The sequence below is a fragment of the Rhamphochromis longiceps genome, linkage group LG16 (genome assembly GCF_057381845.1).
Source record: "Rhamphochromis longiceps isolate RC_006_pf linkage group LG16, R_longiceps_female_GT1.1, whole genome shotgun sequence".
In the NCBI taxonomy this organism is placed as follows: domain Eukaryota; kingdom Metazoa; phylum Chordata; class Actinopteri; order Cichliformes; family Cichlidae; genus Rhamphochromis; species Rhamphochromis longiceps.
The window spans coordinates 11,361,495-11,387,484 of record NC_140572.1 but is presented as its reverse complement, the minus strand read 5'-3'; the positions used below and the strand labels follow the sequence as shown (position 1 = coordinate 11,387,484).

At 40.6% G+C, this 25,990-nt stretch overlaps 1 long non-coding RNA gene and 1 pseudogene across 1 annotated transcript; both read left to right on the top strand.

Moving 5' to 3' along the window:
* LOC146650683 (trace amine-associated receptor 13c-like) lies at positions 1–18,894 on the top strand (annotated as a pseudogene).
* On the top strand, positions 1,579–2,862 carry LOC146650684 (uncharacterized). The gene is made up of 3 exons (XR_014907928.1): positions 1,579–1,646; positions 2,013–2,103; positions 2,710–2,862. It is a non-coding gene; the product is annotated as an uncharacterized LOC146650684 (long non-coding RNA).
* Positions 18,895–25,990: the final 7,096 nt, after the last annotated feature.

Below are 25,990 nucleotides of genomic sequence, written 5' to 3'. Positions count from 1 at the left end.
ATGGAGATACAAAATAAAGCTGAGCTTTGTTTTCCAGAACTCCTCAACAGTTCCTGCAGGAGGATGACGCTTTACTGGTCCAAAGCTGTACTCCTGTACATTGAGGTGTTCTGCATCTCTCTGATCACTGCTGCTCTAAACCTTCTGGTCATCATCTCAGTCTCCCACTTAAGGCATGAATTAACTTGTTACTTAAAACTACAGTTTTAAATTAACATATGTAAAAACTTAGACTTACATCAGTGGAATTAGCTAAGAAAAAAAAGAAGTGCAATAGTATAGTGCTGCAGCACTTCCTAGAAAATAAAATCTATATCAAAGGTGAGAAATGCGATTCAGTCTCTTTTCTTGGTTTCATCTTACACTGAAAAAAAGGGACTGGCCATCTCTTGGATTTATGTAAGCATCTTGCATGTATTTAACACAATTGCCTCATGTTTTAAAGTTAAATGTAACTATATAGTGTAAAAACTACATGATATGCAGAAAGGGTGTATTAAATTGTTCATATCATGTTCAGGTGAAGTAAGTCAATAAGATAGCAACGTTAAATCTCGTGAAACCACGCGTGATTTCATCTCGCGGGCTTTGGATCGTGGTTTAAAAAAGGCATCCATCTCAGTCAAGTCGAGCAGCCAACTCTACGTTTTTGGTATGTCTTGATTTTTTGAATTAATATTTACCATATTTCAGCCAAATGTAGTTAAACGTCTAGAGTGTCGCCATGTAACATGCTAAAAAAGAGCCGTTAGCTTATTTGCTGTTTTATCTGTTGTCAAAGAATTGGCGCTTTTTCATTTGAATTTGTCTTTGGCACAAGAGCCGTAATATCACATTAAACCTAATTACGAGGCACTCATAACATAATTTGGTTTTCTGTGTGAATAGATTTGCCAACTGACTCTTCAGTTACATTGTGTATTTACTGCACCGTGGTGTTAGTGAGATTTTGGACATTGAACAGCTTTAGCTAATATCATCAGCGGCATTATGCTAGCTTACATCCCTACCCCTCCTGCCCTCACCTGCTGTCCTTTTGTTTTTGTTTTTGTTTTTTTTGCTGCACATTGAGAGACGACCTCTATTCTGCATTTCACCAGGAGTCAGCTGATGGATTGTGGGTTCAAGGTGTTATGGTAAGAAAGTATATTCTATTTTCGTTTCTGTAACTTAATTATAATGGGTTTTTTATAATTATTAGGTGCATGCATACTCACCCTATTAATACAACTGAGAAATCCAAAATCTGCCATAGGTTTAACTTATACCTGTATGTATTGCCAGAAAGGTGATTACTGGACTCGCATTAATGCACACTTGAACTGAAATGAGGTTGTAACTTGTGGGTTGTTGGGTTGCAAATCAGAAACAAACATCTTTGGATTTTTTTAATCCCATAAGATCTGGAAACACAGTTTTTATTCAACAAAACATTACTGATTAACCAAGCACAGTGCCTGCTGTTATTTCAAAATAATTTTATGTCATTTCAGATAAAATGCAGCATTCCAGTGCATCCCAACCATGCCTTTACAGTCAAGGTTTCTGACGGAGCTGAGTTTCTCTCTGACAGTCTGGTGAAAGTGTTTGCAAAGTGATCGGGGGAACAGGGCACAAAGCTAAAGGATGTAGCTGCCATTATGACAGTAAGAACTTTAAAATTCTTTAACTACAAAGTGTATATGTATTGCATTAGGTCAGTAAAAGATTTTTATGCTACATCCATTGAAACAGTCAACTATTACCTGTGAGTAATGATTCCACTAAAAGGATGCCATAATTTTCGTCATGCATTTACTGGCCCACTGAGAAAAATTTATCTTTTTTTAAAAATAAATGTTCTGGAAACTATATATCCATAAAGTTGATGTCAAACAGGAACTTTTGATATTGCTTTGTAGATGCTGGTGTTGCATGTTGACTGGTTTAAAAAGTCAAGAGTTTTTGTCTGGGATCATTTTCTTCTGTGCTACTGAAAAGTTCACAAATCTCTGTTTTCTTTGTTATAATAGTCAAGGATGACATTAATGCTCGGAGTCCCTCATCAAAGTGCTCCGCATCTGTGTGAAAGACAATTGCAACATCTTGGTGCAGGAGTTCATGGTGAGTGTTTTATGAGTAGATTGTGGATTTGCAACATTTAAAAATGCATTTAGTTATCCACTTGATCCTCATTGGACTGGTTAGGACCAGTAGTCCTCTTTAATAATTTGAAGTTCACATGAGGCCTGGTAGTGAACTCGGCCGCCGGCCCTTGAGGCCCCACCCCCACCCCTGTATTAGGGGTCACATCAGTGTGAAAAAACTTTAAATTTGTCATTCTAATGAACAAAGGAAAATCCCACCAGTATTTACATTAGCTTTTGTTTGAAAAAAAAAAAAAAAAAAAGACCAACTGACCAACAGCTAACCAAATTGTGGGGCTGAAAGTCTAAATTCTAACATCTTCTGAGTGACATAACCTGGATTTCTGATGGGCCGGTGTCTTTCTAACAAAAACTAATGTAAAGCATTTGAAATTATTATGTTTTTCACTCTCTCTTAGAAACTCTGTTAGACCATGAATGGCAGCATGGCAGGCCACTCTTTGGCTACAGCTATTTACTATGTTGCTTGCATTGGTTTAAATTACTCTAACATTAGAACTGGTAGATTCAAAAGAGATGAGTTTAAAAAGGAATCTTAAAGAAATGTTTTGTGTTTAACCAGGACTTGACTGAGGCCACTGCACAGATTGAGAAAACCACAATGAACATCTGTCTCCAGAGGATGCACCAGGCAATGACTTTTCTGATGATGTTCTTCAAGATCTGGATAACGTGACCTTTGCAGTAGCCATGCTGTTTGGACCTTTTTTATTCCTTCAACATGAGTTACCCATCACAACTCTGCTACACTTTTGAGGTGATTATCTTATCTTATCTTATTCAAAGGGTGGTAATGGAGTTGGATGCAACTCAGCTCTCAAGAAAAGCTCACAACTAAGACAAAACTGCTCCTGCAACGAAGCTCACTGTTATGCATGTGAGGTGACCAGCTCTAGGTGAGAGGACATTTAAATCTCACACTTGTTCTGCTGCATTTTTGAAGCTCAATTCCAGGAACGGATCGCAGGGTTCATTTTTATATACTCTGCAACTGCCATGAGGACGAGCTGTTTTTTGTTGTTGTTTGTTTTTCCTTTTGCTCTGTACAAGTTCTGTTTGTCTGTTTGGCAGCATTTTTAAATTTCTCTTTGTATTTTTTCTTTCTTTTACTAGTGAAGAGATGTAGCGTGAACAGTTATACAGTCTAAATATCCCATATGGGTCGTGTGAAATGGTATTTTCAGTTTCATTCAGTTGAAGTAAAGAACGTTGAATATTTCTAAGTGTGCTGTTTTGAACCAAGATGTCACAGTATGATCAGTGCTGTAATTTTTGACAGTCACTGTATCAATGTTATTTTTGCGTCTCTTGAATAAAGTTTTTGACCTGCAAGTGCTAATTTCTTTAGTTATTGGGGTAAAATGGGTAGTGTTAATAGGAAGGTGTTTGCCAATTCAGTAACCTAAATTGTTTAGTTATAATTGTTGTTTAACTGAATCTTGATGTCAGAGGCCTTAAATAGAATGTTTTGTATTGTTCTTTCCCAACATTTTTCAAAAGAAACAGTCTAATTTCTTTGTTGCAATTGATTCCAGAGAACACGGAAGAACTGACATTATTTAACTGTTGATTTATATAGATTCAGTAGAGGAGTAATGTCAGTTTAATTCTTTACCTACTGCAGTGAAATTAGACATGTTGTTTTGAAAGGTTACTGGTGGATGCCAGCAACCATCTTGGAAGAGAACAATACAATCTGTTATAAGGCCTCTGTTGTGATATTTTGATACCATGGTAGCATTTACAGGATATTGTTTTATAGCAATATTATACAGGAAAACTGTTATACTAGTTGTTTTTCTCTTTCTCTGTGACCCAAGAATTAATGTGTAAGAATCACAGGATGGTACCTCAAGGTTGAAAACACCACAGAGATCACTCCCTTACTCCCATCCTCCCTTCTTTATCTCTTAGAAAAAGGCTTGTTAAAGGCCAGGTGGTTTGTTTCAGAATTCACTAATGAAAGAACTCTGTATTCTATGTCTAGGAGTGTATTTTGCTGGGATGATCATAAATTGTAGCTGAACTGATAAACTACACAAAGGATACTTCTTTGCTCAGAAGGCAGGAAGACGTTTCCTTATTTGGTCTGTACCGGTTTGAACTGAGAACCTGCTGACACACGAACCTCTTTTTCCTCTATATATACTGTTGTCTGATGAATAAACCTTTGAGTTGATTGTGGGAGAGCAACCTGAACAGTCTCTGTATCATTTTGTTCTCCTAACTGCTCCCGACGTCGTAACTAACCCAGCTGAACGGCATACCTGAGCGTTACTTTGAATAATTAGGAATCTTATAAGGAAAGGACAAAACTCTGCTTATCGGTGCTCACGCCTTGGAGGAAACCCGATCCACGGAGAAACCCGGGACGGAGATTTCTTTCAACTTTGGTGTCAGAAGTGCGATCCGCTGACGAAGGTAAATACACGTCTTTAATATTTATATAAGACCGTATTATACCTCTCTCAGTGATTGATCTATAAAAGAAACGGGATATGCTGACGAAGTTTCACTTAGTGATCCAGAGAGATACACTGACGACTTCCTTAGTCCCTGAATAAAGTAAATTAAAAGCAGAAAGACACAGGAAGTTGCCTGTTGTATTGCGAGAAGTTGCTCGTTAAGTGAGAAGTTGCTCACCCAAACAAAAATTGCTAGCAATAAATTTAAAGTAACCTCAGCTGTGCCGCAGCAAAATACTAACATAAATCCTTCAAGCGTGTAAACCCCTCTGGAAATCACTGAACATGGGTCAGAATAATTCAAAGACCACAGACAGGTCCGATAAAAAATCGAAATTACCTGTAAAACCAAAAAAAATAAAATATAAAGCTACAAATAACGGCTCAGTACGACTCCCACTTCCGGTTACGTGTAACCCACGTCCGCGAATCGGTGAAGACTTCCATGATTACGTATCCAGAACATGTGGAAGTGCTTATGTGACTGACTTTGTTTACAACTTAAGAACTGTAACTTCAATGCATTCTAATTTATTTCCGGAGCCTTATCCCGAACGATTATCGCCAGAAAACAGGTCAGTAGAAATGTTGAATATCATTTGTGATAAGAAAAGTAGTCTGCTTAAACAGTCCTGTAGAAAATATATGATAGAATGCCGCGACGTGATACATCAAATGTTACCACTATGGAAAAAGGGACCGGAACCAGGTGTAGATGCTTTAACATCAAATAAAACTAGTGCAGGCTCTAGCATAGAAAATAAATCTACCGCAGGAAAAGCTAGTCTTGCATGCTCAGCCGTTCAGCCTACAGCCCCACCCCCCTTACGAAGATGAGACCGAATTAATAGTCGCTGTAGCAGCTGCACGTAAACAATGTCAGCATTCTGATCCAACCAGCTTAAAAGAAAGTGACAAAAAACCTGAATCACATGCAACAGATCTTAGCCACCTAATTGAACAAGATCAGGAAAAACAATATATACGCCGCGAGGAAGAATTAGCAGAACATAGAAAAAGAGAAAAACTTTTGAAAGAAGAATGTGAGGAACTTATGAAAAACAATTTAGACGACTATGAAGAAAAACTTTTGCATCAGGCAGTGTCCACAATAGACACCCACATGAAACGCCACGATATCGTAGCTAGAGGTTTAGAGGTAGCTAAAGAAATACCTGTTACCCGAACTTTAATAAAGACTTATCTAAAAGGAAAAAAGGAAAAACAAAGCCAGAATGACAAAGGTCCTTACGCCAACACTCGCGGTAATAAACAAACAGAACCAAAATCTAGTGACGTCAATGACACTTACCCCTTTATGATAATAGGAGATCAGTGTTGTATTCAGCCCCCTAAAATCTCAGAATTAGTGGCAACTATTAAAGAGCTTCCCGATCCTCTTAAAAATCCTACAGCCTTTGTCTCTGCACTACAGAGAAGTACCAGATATCACCATTTGGATGGTCCGGATTACAGGTACATATTGTGTCAATGCATTCCTGGAGTAACCGAGTCACAACTCATAAAAGAGATAGGTGAATTAGACCCAAAGCATGATAAAGCATCCACAACTGCAGAGTTTTTGTGGGTAAATAATGACAAAATCACCGATTTCTTTAAGAATCTAAAGAAATTCCTGCTAACAATGTCCAGAGACAAAATTGACTTAAATGCAGTAACTATGTGTAAACAGAAGCCTGATGAATCTATCCTAGTATTCATAAAACGCTTTATGCACTGTTGGACTAACGAGGCATGCATGCCAGAGGATGGTAATGATCAGATTTTCATTACTACCTTTTTGAACAATATCCACCCTGAATGCTCTCAGTTGCTAAAAGTGACAGCTACTGATAATCTCTACGAACTGAGTAAAGATGCTTTCTTAAAGCTTGTACAACTGAAGGCCAGTGCAGACCTTTTTCCTACTACCACAAAAGCTAAAAGTGTTAAGATGATGTTGAATTTTGATGTTGAAGGCTCAGAGGAAAGTGAGAAACTAATGTATGCAGGATCACCCGCTCCAGCACAGCAAGGAAGTTTCAGAGGACAGAAATATAAGAGTAGAGATGTGTGTTTTTGCTGTGGAAAGATAGGACATTGGTCTAGGGAGTGTCGATTTGCAGCTTCCAACAGGGCACACGCGCCTCGACCACAGAACGCAGTACAAGTTCCTGCCACTAGGCGTCAGCAGAGCTCTTCCAGTCAAGGTAACTGGCAACCACAAGAAGCATGCAATAATGGCCCCACATCTAGGCAGCAGCCTTACAACCCACAAGGTAGACAAGCTAGAGGTGCAAATTTAGCTCAGTTTTCCAGTAGCCGCAGAAACCCAGAGCATGAATCAGAATGGGAAAGGGTGCGTTACAATTCTCACCATGATCTTTTCCCATCACCTGATAATCCCCGGCTGGACCGCCAATAGGGAGGCCCAGGTGAGGATGAGGGAAAGCAGTGTGAAGCACTACACACGATGCTGCATTTGCAACTGTCCCCTAACACAGAGCACTTGCCCATGCTACAGGTAGAAATAGATGGTAAGGAATACCCATTTTTAGTGGATAGTGAAGCCACTAAAAGTTCACTGTCTGGAAAATTTTATAATGGGCCTGTGTCCTCTGTGTGCATCAACACTATGGGAATTAATGGAACTGTAGTGCAATGCCCTAAAACTCATTCTCTAAAGACACGTTGGGGCTCAAAACCAGATGAAATCACATATCATCCATTTGTAATTATTCCAAATTCGCCTGTAAATTTATTAGGCAGGGATTTAATGGCAAAAATGAATCTGTGTATTTCATTTAACACAAAGGGTGAAATGTTTGCTGATAAAACAGCTATGTTTTCTCTGCCTTATGCACCATGGAGAAGGAACAGCCTCTGTGTCAGCTGGACGCCTCAGCAGAGAATGAACTCAACACCTTTTTGTCTGGTATTCCACGACACACACTGTGCCAAAGACGTGTTCAAAAACCACTGCCAGGTAATCCCATATCTGGGAGCCACACTTTTGTCTCTCTCACACTGTTCAACAACATGATAACTGCTCACACCAGTGAAGGTCAAACAGTGGTTTTGTCACATAACTCAGACATAGGTTATGACATAACTACACCATGTCGACACATAGATCTAACCTACCCTATCCACTGTACTATTTCTGCAGTTACGTTGCCAGCTGAATACCAGAATATGACATTATGGTCTAAAGGTGAGAATGATGTAGGATTTATTGACTGCACACCTTATCACGCACAGCTAAAAAACAACAAGCCAGTATATGTCAAGCAATATCCCATTTCTGCCGAAAAAGCCTCAGCCCTAGATGTCATCATAGGAGATTTATTGACTACAGGAGTAATAAAGCCCACAGTATCTCCATATAATACTCCTGTCAATCCTGTGCCAAAGCCTAACAAACCTGGCGTATGGCGTTTTACACAAGACTTAAGACAAATTAATGCAGTCATTATGCCTCTGCCACCTCTGGTTCCAGACGTCCCCAGCATATTGACATCTATTCCATCCACAGCCACACATTTTACCGTGGTGGATTTGTGTTCCGCCTTTTTCTCAGTACCTGTGCATGAAGACACACAGCCGTTATTTGCATTCACACATAGAAATAAGCAGTACACTTGGACTCGTCTGCCTCAAGGCATGGTAGATAGCCCTGCTGCTTTCTCAATGGTGATCCGTGCTACCCTGGACAGCTTTACTCCTCCTGAGGGCTGTACTCTGATCCAGTATGTGGACGACCTCCTCCTCTGTGCTCCGAGTGAGGAATTATGTCAAACTGCTACACACATGCTTCTCCAGCACCTCCAAAAGACTGGCCACAAAGCATCAGCAAAGAAAATGCAGTACTGTCAGACTTCTGTTCAATATTTGGGATTCACACTGTCTCACGGAAAACGTTCCATGACTGCAGACAGGGTCAAAGCTGTGACCTCCGTCCCTCGGCCCACTACACAGAAGGAAATGTTGTCCTTCCTGGGCATGGTGAACTATTGCAGACAGTGGATACCAGACTGTTCTTTTCATGACCACATTCTACGTGACTGTTGTAAAAAAGACAAGCCTCCTCGAATACTGTGGTCCATAGAAATGACTGCCTCTTTCAATGCATTAAAGGGAGCGCTGACCTCCGCCCCTTGTTTGGGTCTGCCTGACTACCACTTACCATTCCATCTGTACGTCACAGAGAACGGCACAACCTGCACAGGTGTACTGGCCCAAGAGCATGGCAGTGGCTACCGTCCAGTAGCCTTCTATTCAAAGGTGCTGCCTGTAGTTGTTCAGGGAATGCCGGCCTGCCTAAGGGCAGTAGCAGCTTGCTCTATCATGATAAGGGACTGCGAGAAGCTTACACTCTCACATGACACTATTCTACACACCAATCACCAGGTCACGACCATTCTAGCAAACATAACTACACAACACATGACCGCACAACGTCGCTCAGGTTATGAAGCTACACTGACCTCCACAGCAAACCTCACCATAAAAGCGAGCAGCACACCCAATTCGCCAGCACATTTATTGATCCGTATGCTGTGTTCTTCTGACCGACAGGATGGCTCAGACAGGCTTGATGTTCATGACTACATGACACGTATACAGGAATCCACAGCACCACGTCCAGATTTAGAACAAACACCTATCCCAGACTCAGCCACGGTTTACGTGGACGGGTCCTGTTCAAGGCCGAATGACAACTCATTTCTTTGTGGCTATTCAGTGGTGACATTGCCTGACATCATACTAGAGGCTCACTCATTACCATTTCACTCAGCACAAAAAGCAGAGCTCATGGCTTTAATACGCGCCTGTGAGCTCCATGTGGATAGGCGTGTGACAATTTACACAGACAGCCGCTATGCGTTTGGCGTCGTACATGACTTTGGCACATTGTGGAGACAAAGAGGATTTAGATCTGCTGATGGAAAACCGATTGCTAATTCTGATCTTGTGCAAAGACTTTTGCAGGCTATACAGCTACCATCGGCCGTTGCAGTTGTAAAAACGAAAGGACACAGTACAGCTGACACAGACGAAGCAGCAGGTAATGCTCTAGCAGACGTGACAGCCAAGGCTGCAGCTGCATCACAGCTCCCACCTCCACAGGAAGTATTATCTGTGCCCCTACAGCTGCCACTTGTTACACTCCCAGACTATTTAGACACAAATGTTGATTTAAAATTCATACAAGAGCAAGCCTCTGCATGTGATTACACCTATTGGGAGAATAATGACTGTACCTTAGATGACAGAGATGGCCTATATAAAAATCTTGAGGGTTTGATTGCCCTCCCATCTTCCCTGCTGCCAGTCCTTGTCCGACATTTTCACGGTGTGAGTCATGTCGGACAAAGAGGGGTAATAGGGGCAATAAAATCAAGATTTGTAATTGAGAAAACATTGCATGCAGTAAAAAGCATATTAGCAACCTGTCTAACATGTGCACGAACTAATGTAGGAAAACCAAAAGCAAAACATCAGCATTTACCACAACCAGATTTTCCATTTCATACATTACAAATTGATTTTACACATATGCCAGCACAAGGAAGCATCAAGTACTTACTGGTAATAGTGGATCAATTTAGTAAATGGGTAGAAGCTTATCCAACCTCAAAAGAAACTGCACAAGTAGTCTGTCAAAAGTTGTGCAATGAAATAATACCCAGATTTGGAATACCTCACCAGATTAACAGTGATAGAGGACCCTCATTTACATCAGAAGTAATTCAAAAGTGTGCCAAAACCTTAGGAATAGACTGGAAATATCATGTGCCATACCACCCTCAGAGTTCAGGAGTTGTAGAAAGAATGAATAGGACCATAAAAAATCGCCTGACTAAAGCAATGATAGAAACAGGAATGACCTGGGTCAAATTACTTCCTCAAGTCCTCTGTGAGATTAGAATGACTCCATCCGCAGCAACCAAATTATCTCCATTTGAAATAATCATGGGAAGACCATTTCCAACACCATGGTCAGCTTCCAGAGGGGCACCGCTATTGGAAGGGGATGTAGACACTGCATTGTCCGACTATGTCCACAATCTGGTAGAAACACTGAATAATAACTATCAGAAAGTTTGTCTCTCCCAGCCTCTCCCCTCCACAGATCCAACCCACAAGTGGAGACCAGGGGATGCGGTGTTGGTGAAGTCGCTAAAACCAAGGACACTCAGGGAGGCCGCGTTTTCCAGCCCCCAGACTGTACTGGCAGTGACGAGAACCAGCATCCTTACGGACGGACAACCTCAGTGGATACACGCCAGCAGGGTAAAGACCAGCCCAATCAGACCACCTCAGGCGTCGGATCAAGCAGACGACGTCTCCGGCGAGCCAACACCCGGAACCAGAACAAATAAATACACACGGGTAGATGACATCTCCGGCGAGCCAACGCCCGGATCCAGTCCACCTACACACACGCAATCACTGATTAACACACAACGTCTGAAAGAGCCACAGCAAGGTACTTGAACATCCAGCAGGAATAGAAAGCCAAAAGTACCACATGATGTCTAACCTGATAAAGCTAGACTCATTCCATCCTGATAATGGAGAAAATGAGATGCCCATTGTCATCACACGGCGCTTATTCAATGTCTCTCGAACCTGGGACCAGGCCAGAAGACGACTGAAGAACTGTTTTTCTTATATATTTAGGTTATTTATCATATCTATCGCATTAACCTTAGGATTTTTCTTTGCTATTTTGTATTGTAAACTGCAACCATGTTCACATTTCTGCAGGTCATATTTTGCTGACGATACCTCATGCTCTATTTTGCAAGACACCTACTTAATACGCTCTTCACGTTCCTTAAAATCAGTAAATGGCAACATAGACGCCACTAATAAACCATTTTATGCGCCCTCTAGAGCAGGAGTTAACGCCTGGTATGAAAATGCTAGAACAGCTGCTTGTGATTTAGGAAACAGTAACTGTTATGTCTGTTCAAAGGGTAATCCAGAACAGGTTATAGTGGGATACCCAATCTCAGGTTTTCCCCTGACAAAGATGCTATTCAAAAATGATGAAAAGGGGCCCTTAACAGTAACCCTGATTGAAGCGGTGCGAGTAGAACTAAGTCCTTTAGATTGTTTACTCATATACACAGGACAAGTCTCTAGTAAGGATGTTAGCATGATTAACGACTCTACCCACCCCTGCAACCCAATGAAGCGCCCCGAAGACCGCACTGAACCTCTTTCGCCCCCAACACAGGTGCGCCATCACCCAAATATCTTGATGACATGCATACACCGACCAAAACTTGAAAACATAAATTATGACACACAAAACTATACATTCTTTTCTGACTCTCCAGGAGCACGCTGTAACGAAACATGGCTCGCAGCGAGTGTTGACAGGACACAATATAGACATATGTTTTCTTATATATATGCATATATAGGTACGCATTCAGATAACTCAACAATCCTGCATTCGCCCAACACACTAAACGACTCGTACTGGGGAGGCATATTAAAAGGCTTTACAGCTTCGCGCCTGACCAGACCAATCCCACATGCTTATTGGTTGTGCAATAATACCCTTAGAGTGGCTTTACCTGTTAATTGGACCGGTACCTGTGGTCTAGTAACTTTAGCTCAAGAACTACTAATACAACACACCTCGGATCTGCCTGTATCCAGCAGACGTACAAAACGCTCCGCTTACTCACATAACGTTTACATAGATGCTATAGGGGTTCCACGCGGGATACCAAAAGAATTAAAGGCACAAGGAGATATATCCGCAGGGTTTGTCTCAATACTACCGTGGATACAAGTAAACAAAAATGTAGCCTGGATCAATTATGTTTATTACCATCAGCAAAGACATACCAATTTGACCAATACGGCCCTTAAGGCCCTAGGAGAACAGATGTCTGCTACCTCTTTAATGACCATGCAAAATAGGATGGCCTTAGACATGCTGTTAGCTGAGAAAGGAGGTGTTTGCGCGATGTTTGCTGTACTTTCATTCCCAATAATACCGCCCCTAACGGTTCATTCACACAAGCTATGAATAAACTTGAAGCATTACAGATAGAACTAAGAGCCAATGCAGGTCACGGTCAGTGGCTAGACAAGTGGCTGCAGGACACGTTTGGAAAATGGAAGGAACTAATTGTAGCTTTTGTATCCATTGTAGCATGTATTATTTTGTTTTTGATGATTATTGTCTGTTGTGTGATACCCTGTGTACGTTCAATGATAACCCGTATAGCTACTAGTACAGCTACTTCAATGTATTTGCAATTGGCACAAATTGACCCAGATTATGTGTCAGATGTCATCAATGATGATCCTGATGTATGTATTGAGCATTAGATTGGGAATTACTCGATTGTCCAAGAAGAGAATGAAGTTTTCTTCTTTTTCTTTTCTTCTTTTTTCTTTTTCTTAGAATTTTGATATTAAGCTTACTCAAAGGACTAGTTACATTTATGATTTGTTTCACATTTGTGATTTGTCTTTATATTATGTTATTACATTCTGTCTTTATACTATGTTATCATTTCATGATAAAAGGGGGGGAACTGTTGTGATATTTTGATACCATGGTAGCATTTACAGGATATTGTTTTATAGTGATATTATACAGGAAAACTGTTACTCAATAAGGCCCATTTACTAGTTGTTTTTCTCTTTCTCTGTGACCCAAGAATTAATGTGTAAGAATCACAGGATGGTACCTCAAGGTTGAAAACACCACAGAGATCACTCCCTTACTCCCATCCTCCCTTCTTTATCTCTTAGAAAAAGGCTTGTTAAAGGCCAGGTGGTTTGTTTCAGAATTCACTAATGAAAGAACTCTGTATTCTATGTCTAGGAGTGTATTTTGCTGGGATGATCATAAATTGTAGCTGAACTGATAAACTACACAAAGGATACTTCTTTGCTCAGAAGGCAGGAAGACGTTTCCTTATTTGGTCTGTACCGGTTTGAACTGAGAACCTGCTGACACACAAACCTCTTTTTCCTCTATATATACTGTTGTCTGATGAATAAACCTTTGAGTTGATTGTGGGAGAGCAACCTGAACAGTCTCTGTATCATTTTGTTCTCCTAACTGCTCCCGACGTCGTAACTAACCCAGCTGAACGGCATACCTGAGCGTTACTTTGAATAATTAGGAATCTTATAAGGAAAGGACAAAACTCTGCTTATCGGTGCTCACGCCTTGGAGGAAACCCGATCCACGGAGAAACCCGGGACGGAGATTTCTTTCAGCCTCCATTTGAAAATTGTGTATTTGATACTAGAATATAATAGCAAAATGTAATTTGAAGATAACATGTAGTATTTAAGTGACCAAGTAGTATTGGGTAAAAGTTATTGAATCATGTTGGGATAACGTGAGAAAATTGTGAAGGATTAAAATATTCCAAGAGCTCAAATTACTTCATCAAAACATGTTTAAGTCACATTTTATCAACACAAATATCACAGGTTTATTGAACATGAATAAATTGTGTTAATTTAACTCAATTGTTTAAGTTGCTGCCAAAGCAAAACATCTGTGTGCAACAAATGTCCACCATTGAATTAAGTAAATCCAACAACATATTTTTTTCAGTGTAGAGAAATGGCCGATTAAGGCAGATCCAGCTACAGTGTAGGCAGTGTTGCCTGGCCCGTACCGGTAACTCGGAAGCATCTCCAGTGCTTGGGCTTTCTTGGTTTTGTTCTTGTTGTTGTTTGTTCTTCTCTTCCCTCAGGAATGAGAAAGAAAAATGCATCCTTGTGCCTTTTTCTCCAATTGTCTGTGTGAACAAAATTATAATGCTCTGGATGAATAGAGAGAATTGCTGGAAGGAGCTGAGAAACCTTTTGTTGTTTGGATGGACCATTAAAATCCTTTAGTGCCGTTGCTAAGCAACTCCATGCTCATTAAGCCAAGTGGATCCTGTTCTTTACTAGATTTAATCTTGCTTTTGCCTACAGACCTGGATCTGAACCTCTGACGGCACCTAGTGCTCCAATCCTTCTGGTCCATCACCCATCATCAGCTCACTAATCTGGGAGATGGAAAGAAACTTGTGCAAAATGCTCAGCAGGATGAGTCTGACCCAGGAAAAAAGATCACTTAACTGTATTTTTGTTCCCTCCAGTGTTTATTCCCAGATTATACATTGGGCCCATACTGTCAAGTCAAGTTCAGCTGTCACCCTGGTAATAATGAAAGAACCTGAGGAAAGAGAGAAACAAAATCCAGTCTCCTGGGCAGCCTCCTGGGCTGCCCCTCCTGGTCGCCCAGGAGGGGCAGCCCAGCCCAAGCAGAGAAGCCCAGACCTCCCTTTCCCCAGCCACCTCCTCAAGCTTGTCCGGGGGAACACCAAGGCCTTCCCAGGCCAGCCAAGAGATATAATCTCTCCAGCATGTCCTGGGCCTCCCCAGAAAACCTCACCCAGGAGGCGCCCAGGAAGCATCTTTGTCAGATCTCTGAACCACCTCAACTGGCTCCTTTCGATGTGAAGGAGCAGCGGCTCTACTCTGAGCCCCTCCCGAATGGCTGAACTTCTCACCCTATCTCTAAGGGACAGGCCCACCACCCTTTGGAGGAAGCCCATTTCTGCCGCTTGTATCTGCGATCTTGTTCTTTCAGTCACTAACCACAGCTCATGGCCATAGGTGACGGTAGGGGCGTAGATCGTCCGCATCGCTGCAGCCGCTGCACCAATCCGTTTAAGACATAATATAATAATAACCAATATCATGAATTCCAGATGAATGAAAAATTACTGATCATTAATTGATTGCATAAGACAGTGAATGTATAGTGTAGTGAGAAAAAGGAGGGACAGGGATTTTGTGTGTGTCGTGTGTGTATGTCTGTGGGTGGTAGTGAAATAAATCACGTCTGTGAGAAAACATTCTGACAGCTGCAGCTCTCTGACGATGGAGATATAGAAAGCAGCTTTGTTTTCTGAATCCAAGCCTGAGCTGGAGCTTTTTAATATTTATGGGTCACCTGCTCAGCATGTCAGCACCCTGCATTCTGTTTTTATTCCCATTTTACTTTTTTAACTTTTTAAAGGGAAGAGCAGGCTGTACCTGCTGCAGAGACTCAGGTCTTTTGGAGTGAAGGGCCCAATCCTGAAGAGCTTCTATGACTCTGTGGTGGCCTCAGCCATATTTTACGGTGTGGTCTGCTGGGGCGGCAACATCTCTGCTGGGGACAGGAAGAGACTGAACAGGCTGATCCGGAGGGCCAGCTCTGTTCTAGGATGCCCTCTGGACCCAGTGGAGGTGGTGAGTGACAGGAGAATGGTGGCTAAGCTGTCATCCCTGTTGGACAACATCTCCCACCCCATGCAGGAGACTCTGACAGCACTGAGCAGCTCCTTCAGTGGCATGCTGCGGCACCTACGATGCAGGATGGAGAGATTTTGCAGGTCTTTCCTCCCCACTGCTGTCAGACTCCACAACAAAGACTCCGCAACTGACCAAACACATACATCCACATATGTTCAATAGCAATTGTGCAATACTCTTTTTCTGACAACATTGTATTTTACTCAGTTGTATATAGCATTTCTATTCTGTTTTATTCTATTGTGGCCAGTATTTTATTTTATTTAATCCTATAGTGTACAGTTGTGTAGAGTATCTTATTCTTATTGTTATCCTATTCCAGTCTCTCTAATTTTGCACTGCCCACTTTCTGCTGTAATAAAACAAATTTCCCACATGTGAGACTAATAAAGCTTATCTTATCTTATCTTATCTTGCTGTGCAAGAAACTGCACAATGACAATAAAAAACTCTGAGTCTCTCTTATCAATTGATTCAGAATTCCATTTCTGATTACTGATTCTGGCACAACGCTGTAGATAGTTAAATTAAAAACTCTATCGGTCTTTTAACATTATCTGAATTATGGTGGTAATTGAAGTTTCTCTGCTAAGTCAGTTTTACACATATGTTACAAAAGCATCATATGACACCGTATGATGGGAATGTTGTTGCAACAAATTGTTATATTTTTTCAAGGCAAAATTTTTTTTTTTGGTCATTACCAGAATAAATAAATATTAATTGTGATAACTATGTTTGGATGAGAAACTAGGGCTTCAGTGAATGAGTGAAAAGTAAAAGAGGTTGTGTGGACAAAAGGAGGAAGGATATCATTCTCCAGGGAGCACAACAGTGGATGGGAGGTATGGTAGAAGGAGATAAATTTGCTGTATGACAGAAAGTTCTGTCCAGACTGCTGCAGGAACCTGATGATGGAGATCCAGATGCATCCAGAGGCAGAGCTCTGTTTTCCAGAGCTACCGAACAGTTCCTGCTGGAAGCCGACACTTCACTGGTCCAAAACGGTGCTCCTGAACGTTGGGCTTTCGTCCATCTCTGTGATCACTGCTGCTCTTAATCTGCTCATCATCATCTCAGTCTACCACTTCAGGCAGAGATTAACCTTTCAGATGAAACTAAAGTTCAACTTTTAGAAAATAATGTTACATTGACTGTTACGGCCGAGAGGGCCCGGCTGTGGGTGTGGACTCAAATGCAGACACAGAGGGAGGCAAACGGGCATGAACACAGTGCTTTATTTACAAGTGTCTAGTGAAATTACACAACAGGAGACTATGAATGCTATGAATTATGAAATGCTATGAACTGTGAACTGTGAGGCCAAACTGTGAACATGAAACTGAGTGCTATGGCTAGGTGCTGGATTTCACGGATGGAAAAAAGGGGCAGCGGCTTGGATGGAGGTACGCAGTCACTATAATGAGAAGAGACAAGTAGTCAGTGGCAGTCCAGTGAATCACAGCTGCAGGATTAGGCTATGGAGGTTAGGGCTTACGCGTTGCAGGTTTAAAGTGTCATGCGAGGAAGGGGTGTCCAGGGGGTTCCGGGTGAGGAGTGTCCAGAGAGGATCCAGAATATGCGTGGAGTGAGGGACTTGGCAGGGAGGCAGGCAGGTGTAGTCCGATGGTGGAGAGGAAGAAACCAGATGACAGAACCAGCGTCCAGGCGGAGATGAGAGTAGTTCGGGAAACGTGACTGCCAGGTGGGTCCTATGACAAAGAAAAACACGGTGAGGGAAAAGCAGTAGCTGAGGGTTCACACAAGGGGTTCGCAGCCTAGCACTGACATGGGTTAGCAGAAGATCTGGCAGAGGTCTGTTGTGAATGCTGGTCTTATATGCAGGTGACTTGATTGGAACCAGGTGTGGAAGCTGATTGGAGTCTCTGCCTGAAGGTAGAACCCAGTGGAGTGGAAAAACCCCGTGCTCACCCGGACCATGACATTGACATCATATTCTTCAGTAATGTTTGAATTATGTCAAGATGAATGTCCTGTGTGTACCTAATCATAACTGTATAGTTTTATTTCCTTAATTGCACCATGCCTCAGCAATGGAACATTTCCATTGAAGACATTTGACATGATTAATGGGTAATTTGTAATTTTCTGTCTCCCTGCAGGCAGCTCCACACTCCCAGTAACATCCTCCTCCTCTCTCTGGCTGTCTCTGACTTTTTTGTGGGTTTTCTGTTGCTGCCGGTAGAAATCTTCAAAAACACGGCCTGCTGGGTATTTGGTGATCTCATGTGTTCACTTTATATTTATCTGAGCGGCATTCTTATGAATGCTTCAATTGAAATTATTGTTTTTATATCAGTTGACCGCTATGTGGCTATTTGTGACCCTCTGCATTACCCCACCAGAATCACTGTGACACGAGTCAAACTCAGTGTTTGTCTGTTGGTTTTATGCTATTTTCTACATGAGTCTTTACACAAAGGATGTCTTGATAAAGCCAGGCAGGTATGCTTCCTGCTATGGAGAGTGTGTGTTTTTTTATTGAAGATATAACTGGAACTGTTGACATTGTTTTATGTTTTTTTGTTCCAGTTATTATCATCATTGTTCTGTATACAAGAGTATTTGTAGTGGCAGTGTCTCAGGCCCGTGCCATGCGCTCTCATGTTACAGCTGTCACACTTCAGCGTTCATTGAATCAATCAAACAAATCTGAGCTGAAAGCAGCCAGGAACCTTGGAGTTCTTGTAATTGTGTTCCTGGCAAGTATTTGCCCATTTTACTTCTACTCTCTTGTTGACGGCAATGTGGTCAAAGCTTCATCTGCGACTTTTTTGATCATTGTTTATTTTAACTCTTGTTTAAACCCACTGATCTATACCCTGTTTTACCCCTGGTTTAGAAATGCTGTTAAACTTATTATCACCCTGCAGATATTCAAGCATAACAGTAGTGAAGCCAACATACTATAGAGACAATGTGGAGGAACCTGACTGAAATCTGCAGAAATATTTTTTTCAGTAAATTGATGTGTCCAAAATCTGGAAATATAAAATTGTTTTTTAAAATGATGAACATATAGATGTGTCAGTTTCCAGTAAGAAATGAAAGTTGTTTAAATGGTTAGGTAAACATGAAGAGCATTCATCTTATGTAACTTTCTGTTTTAAAGAAATAATGAAATCACCTTTTACTGTGTTGCTTAAACAGACAATGAATTCTGACTGCCTTGTCATTTCACCTCTTCAACTGTCTTTTGTTTTTAACATCACAAACAGTTTTTGATAGTAGACAAGAAGGCCATCATGTTAACATACTAATAATTATTTTAACATGTAATTTCTAAAAAACATTTTGAATCATGTACTTAGCCACTCATGTTGATCAGCCTTCTTTTCAGATTTAGGAATCTCTCTTCTATATGGAGGGCCAGGAGTAACAAAATGAGTGAATTAAATTAAATGTTTCAGGGACAGTTCTGCCCCTACGTTTGTCTTTAAGAATTTATTCTATCAGTCAGCGTCAATCTTCAAACTCAGGGGGCGAGTTTAACGCTAATCAAGTCAAAATCATTGTTTTGGCCTGGTGGCCATTGTTTTAGTTTTCATTCTCAGCTCAAACAACGGACATGTGGAAACTAACTGAATTGTACTTTGAAAAACCCTGTTTGTGTCTCACCAAATACACTTTTAATTTTATACCAGAGAATATTTACAAATAATAATAAAAAGTGAGTGAGTACATTTCAACATTTTCAGCAATCACTCACAATCCTGGCACTGCCATGGTATCTGTAGTCTGCATTTACCACATGTGTATCTGTTGCAGTGAACACATCGCACAGTGGCATGATTGTTCTTGCATTTGTGTGTTTGTGTCCCAAACTTGTCAGGTTTACTTGCAATATACTGCAGGAAACAGCACCGAGTCTTTGATGGGAAAAGCTGTTCATCAACGGTGATATGTAGACCAGGGTTGTAGCACGTGATGCAGTTGGTGACAAATGATCCCCACACACTGGAAATTGCAGCGAACTTTGCTCGATCACTGCGGGTGGACTTGTCATCAAAGCGTAGGTGTTGCATGATGTCTTGGAAGCGGTTTCGTGCCATAGTTCCAATTATCTGTGGGTTTCCCAGGTTTGCTGACCAGCAGTCATTTAGAGATGGAACCCTGGTAACCCCCCGCAAGATGCATGGCCAGACTAGACTGTCAAAAGATACATGCGAAAAATAAAAAGTAATATTAACTGGCACCATAGAAAAATCGTGAACTGGTTCTTGTAGAAAACCGGTACCCAGCATCCAATTTTTTGAATTTGCTAGTCTGCTTGTTTATCCATCCGATTTCAGGTTGTGTGCCAGAGGAGGGAAATGGCATTGCAGTATATAGTGTGGATATGGACATAACTTTTATTTTTATTGCACAACACCGCGATGGTAAAGTGGAGGAATTAATTTTTCTTGGTGTAATTAACCCTTTACAGCCGATCGGAGCGGGCACGCTCTGTTTTGCGTAACTATTTTTAAATCCCGGTAGCTCTGCAACCAAGTAAGCTAGCGCAATAATTTTTTTTGCATATGAAACTGGAGGAGTTGTACTTACATCTTATGCCATCAGCTTGTCCTAGGTCACAGTTTCCTTCCACATATAGCTTTGCAAAAACTGCATAAAAATCACTTGCAGCAACAAAAACATGATATTCCAGAAACACGCTTCGCCGATCCATCAGCTGTTTGTAACACTTCCTACGTCCATCAGCGCGAACTATCACATGACCGCATGACCTGCCCGAAACCGGAAGTGACGTCATTTTGCGGAAATGTAGTTTTTTTACGATCGGGGCCTTATGAGCTTGTGTTTTACTTGTTATGTGTTTTAAAAAGTTATGTTTGACTTTATGACTTTCTGTGTCGTTTCTGGGATGCTTAAGACTCATATTGCACTGCTGGAAATAGTTTATTTTGATGCATATGCTGTTATTTTGCAAATTTGCACTATAATATTTATTTTCGTTTTTCCTGCAGTATATAAAAATTGGTGTATTTCAAAAATAAAACTATGAAGACACTCAAAATAAATTTCCTGTGGTGGGAAACTAGTTTGTGTAACTTTTTTGTATTTACAGTTTTGAGGGATAAGCCTCTTAAATTTCTCTAACTAGAAATATATGTTAAAAAAACAAAAACGATTTTCAATTTTTTTGTAGTTTATTGCACTTTTTTGCAATTTATGTAATTACTATGCACCTAATGCAGACATATTATTAAAGTTTGGGCTATAATGGTTGTATTGATGTATAGCAACTTGAAATGCTCCCAAAAATGGCTCCACAGCATGTAAAAATATAATATAAGCTCTGGCGAACTTGGTTCTATGGTAGGTCTTAAAGGGTTAACATACTGCATTACTTTTAGGGAAATGCATTCAGTGTAATGTGTGTAATAATTACTTTTTCTGAGTAGCGATCCGAACACTGATCACAACAAACATGCAACAACATTGTATCAATGTAATGTCTTTCGTATGCAGCTTAGCAATGGTGGTCATTGTCAAAGTGAATCAATGAGGAATCGAATCAGTAAGTGATATCAATAATAGAATCAGAATTACTAAATTCTTATCCATTCCCATTCCTTGTTCACAGTACTCAAATGGACTCCACAGTCACCAGATCTCAATCCAGTAGAGCACCTTAGATGGGAAATGTGCATCATGGATATTCGCTGACAAATCTACTGCAACTGTGTAATGCTATCATGTCAAAGTCTAAGGAATCTTTCCATCATCTTGCTGAAAATTAAGGCAGTTCTGAAGGCACAAAGCCCGTAAATATGTGTACAAATGGTTGGTTTTTTGTACTGTTTTTATCAATAAATCTCAGCAACAAAGGACATACACCCATGTGTGTTGATTTCTCCCTAAGATGGCAAACTGAAACACTCCAAGTTGGTGACTTTTGGAGATTTATTTCCCTGGATGATTGAGAATGCATCAAGATGAAACACAAAAGGAAGTGCACAGCTTTTAGCAGCTCCCCCACGCCCTCAATCACACACCCCCACTCCCCTCCCTCCAGAATTCCCAGGTAACGACCTAATATACATATGAATGACTAGCCAATTTAGCTTCCACTTGGCTGAAGCTAAAGCTTAGCTAAAAGCCTACCAGCCATTTGGCTGCTCTCGGGTTTTATAGGTAGAAAGGTAGAAGCCTGGGGATGCTAGTTTAATCTTTAGATATCTGGTTGGTTTGTCAAGACAGAGGCTATTTGCACTGGAATCACTGATCCTACCACTGGGACCAGGGTAACACACAAAGCTGGATATCAGCTCTCCGAGTTAACCCAGGGTTTCCCCGCGCGGTCACATGAAAGTGTCGGCATCATCAAACTAATAGACATCTACAAATCGAATTCACTGGTCATGTGTTCTTTTACAGTAAATGATCCTTATTACTGCCAACTATTCCAGAGATGTGAAAATCTACAGCATAAAGAACATAAAAATATACCAGTCAAACACAATACAGTTGTAAAACAGATGAACGCTTCCGTTTTTTGCAGATCAAAGTGGAATGAATGTGATTGGTTGAACAATCGCATGCTGTGTGTTCTGTGTTATTTGTATTTCCATCAGTGTTAAAGATTCAGCAGCAGATTCAAATCAAGTATAATAACATTTATAGGCTAAATTTAATAAATGACCAAATACAGGCATGTTCCTGTGATAATGCGCCGCACTGTTTGGTGATTTATAATGAAAACGATCAAACCTGCTCTGACAATTTGCATTTTTATTCCCTCAGCTGCAGATTTGCTGCTGTTTAAAAGTTTGAGAGCAAATATTAGATATAAAAACAAACGTCAAATATGGGTTCAGTCTACGCCAGTGTTGCCAACTTAGCAACTTAGCTGCTGTCAGAGCGGGAAATGTTCACCCCTACCCTAAATCAATGTACTAAAATACATAATTCTAATGACACAGTCACTAACTACTTCGTCCACTCTGTGCCCCTCTCTGTGATATATAGCTAAACATCTAGCTAGCTAGCTCATGATCTCTCAGTCTAAACTGTACACTCAAAATACAGAAAAGAGTTGGAATCAAACCCTGAATTTAAGGGGTGGTTGAAGTGGTTTATTGGAGATGATTCACGTGCATACTGCCCGTATTGCAAGGCTAATTTCTACGTCAAACTGAGTGATGTGAAAAAACACATGACAACTCAAAAACATACTCAAAAGGAAAAGCGTTATAACAGTTCCACCCAAAACAAGTTGCCATTTATGATTTTAAAAAACTGACTCGGCAAAAAAGGCAGAGGCCACCGTAGCATTAGCTATCGCTGAACACTGTTCCACGCTGGCATGTGATCATATCGGAGAGGGATGTAGAGCTGCTTTCTCAGACTCCACTGCTGCTACCCATTTAAAAAAGCACGGGATAAAGCGCACAGAAATGATCAATGGTTATATCCCGTTTATCGTCTCCAAAGGAGAGCAGTCACTCTGAGAGAAACACAAGCTCCAGCAGCTCTGCACTCAGGGAACAAACTACATTTACTTATTTTGTGCAGCATATTGCGCCGACATTATGTTATATGGGACAGCAGCTGCCCACTTAAACTGTGACTACCACCAGGTAGCGTGTGCGTGCTTCCTGAATCAGCAGCAGGTGTTAAACAGCTGACAGGTGAACAGGATGTGTGCAGGTACACTGAAGGTCTGTCGAGCTGATCCATGGTATGGAAGAAAATGGAACACCGGGGCTGTGAGCTCGGTACACTCTGTAAGCTGACTGTTAGTGAAGCTAGCGACATCTCCGAAAACATTGGAGCACTTTTGCAAACATGTTCTACGTTGACAACCTGACCAGATACACAGCAAATCCAGCATGTCCAAATTAACACTGTCGGATTTGATTTTAACACTATTAAAGTGTCTATATGGGTCCACACCAGAGAGTGTTAATTTAACTCTTTTTGGAGAGTTGGTACCTTAACTCTGATTTAGTGTTAAACACCAAATCTGTCTGGAGTTGATAATTTAACACTTGGTGTTAAGAGTTTATATATTAACTCTCAAAGAGTATTTTAGTTTAACTACGTAAGAGTTATATTCTAATTCATTCTAAAAAGCGGGAATTTTACTGTTCTGAACTTCTAGAAATTTCTTTTGGAAATAAACATTTACTAAAAAGATGCAATGGTTTTTGAAAAACATTTATTCTGAGCTGTGCACCACAATTTCAAAACATTTTCTGAAAGATGTAACAGTATACATGTTCTCACTTTCATTAGAATTTTGTTTATCAAAAGGTCTGGTAAATGCAAATAACAGCATTCTCATCACTTATTTCTTCAATACAATATGCATGTCCTTCAGTCATCCCTTTGTGGAACTTCAACGCACTTCTGCTCTCCCCCATATTCCATCTTCACAAGCATATCCTGTGCGGAGATTGAATAAACATTTGTTGACACTAATTAATGGCACAAATAATCCAGTAAACAATTGCAGCACAGAAAAAAAAAAGGAATCCTCTTTGAGCCATTATTTGTGTAAAGTATTTTCCCAAAAGACAAAGACACAGGCAACAGGTAATACTGAACTAAATGTAAAACCTCAACCTTTTTAATTTTTACCTAAACCATGTGCACAAAACTCTGGAGGGATCTAAATGCTAACTTAGAATCCAGTCAGGACGTCTGCTACTGCTGTTTGCTCGTTTTTTTTTTTTCGTTTTTATGGGCGATCGTTTTCAGGCTTCAAGTAGCACCATTATACCAACATTTCACATTCTAGACATTGTTTTAGGTGTATTTGACCAAAGGTTTGACTGAAAATTCACATGCAAGCTTTTTTTCCAAGGCTGTGGTATTTGCCTGCAAACAATACCTTTCAGCTAGCTAAAACAGAATGTTATGCTATCACCGAGCAACATGGCTAATGCCTTTCACACAGCTTTGTCTCAACTCCAAAGAGCCACAGAAGTAAAAGCTCATAATAATAATTGAAACAATCTTTGAAAAAATGACTTACCAAGCATGGCAAACAACTCAAATATGTAGAGCAAAATGTTCTGAAATGGCTTCACTTCAGCTTCGATTGGAGCCGTGCTGGGGGCGGAGTCTGTGAATTTACTCTATTGGTGTCAAAGCCCCTGTAGGAGTTCAGAGTTAAGAGGTCAAGAGTTAATGTTTCCATTGTAACACCTCCAGATTTGACAGAGAAACACTCATTTTTAACACTCAATTTTAACTACTATCATTTTACACCTCAGAGTTACATTAAAAGAATGTGACTCTACTTAGAGTAAAATTAACTCTACTTTTTCAAGAAGACTATTAACACCAAAACATTTAACACTTTTGAATTTGCTGTGTATGTTAAGATTATGTCACTACATTCTCAGATAAAACATTATTAAAAGTGTAGTTGGTGTAAAAGTTTATTGCTGCTTGTGATTAGAAATGCATTCTGGGATACCCGGCTGCCCCAAGTCCATACTAGTTCATAGCAATCGATTATCTACACAGTAAAAAATGGAGTGTCAATATTTCAGAGTAAACCTATTTTAACCTAGATAGAGTATTTACAACTCTATGAGGAGTAAACCAGCTCTAACATCAGAGTTAAAAGTCAGTGTAAAGTTTGTTAGTCACGCAGTGAAGACTTCACTCCACACAGTGTTGATTATTACCAGTCCGCAGGCGTGTGTGGCCTCAGAGCTCTAATGCGCATGGAATTTTCTCCGAAGAGCTGCCACAGTCAGGTAAGTGAAGTTAACATTCTCATACTGGTAACATTGTTTAAAAGGTATTTTTAAACTAAGTAGCTCTTTATAGTTTCACTGATGTCGAGTGAGGACATGTTAGCAGCATTTACCCATAGGTTTAATGGCATTCCAGTAGCTACATGCTAGCAGTTGCTAAAAGTTAAGATGTTCGTTATCATCCAACACAAAAAGAAAAAGAGGGAAACAGCTAAACATGAGAGGTTTTTGGACAAAGTTTGTATTTTTTCCATTGTTTAAGCACTGCTTCCAGCTAAGAGTGATACCATAT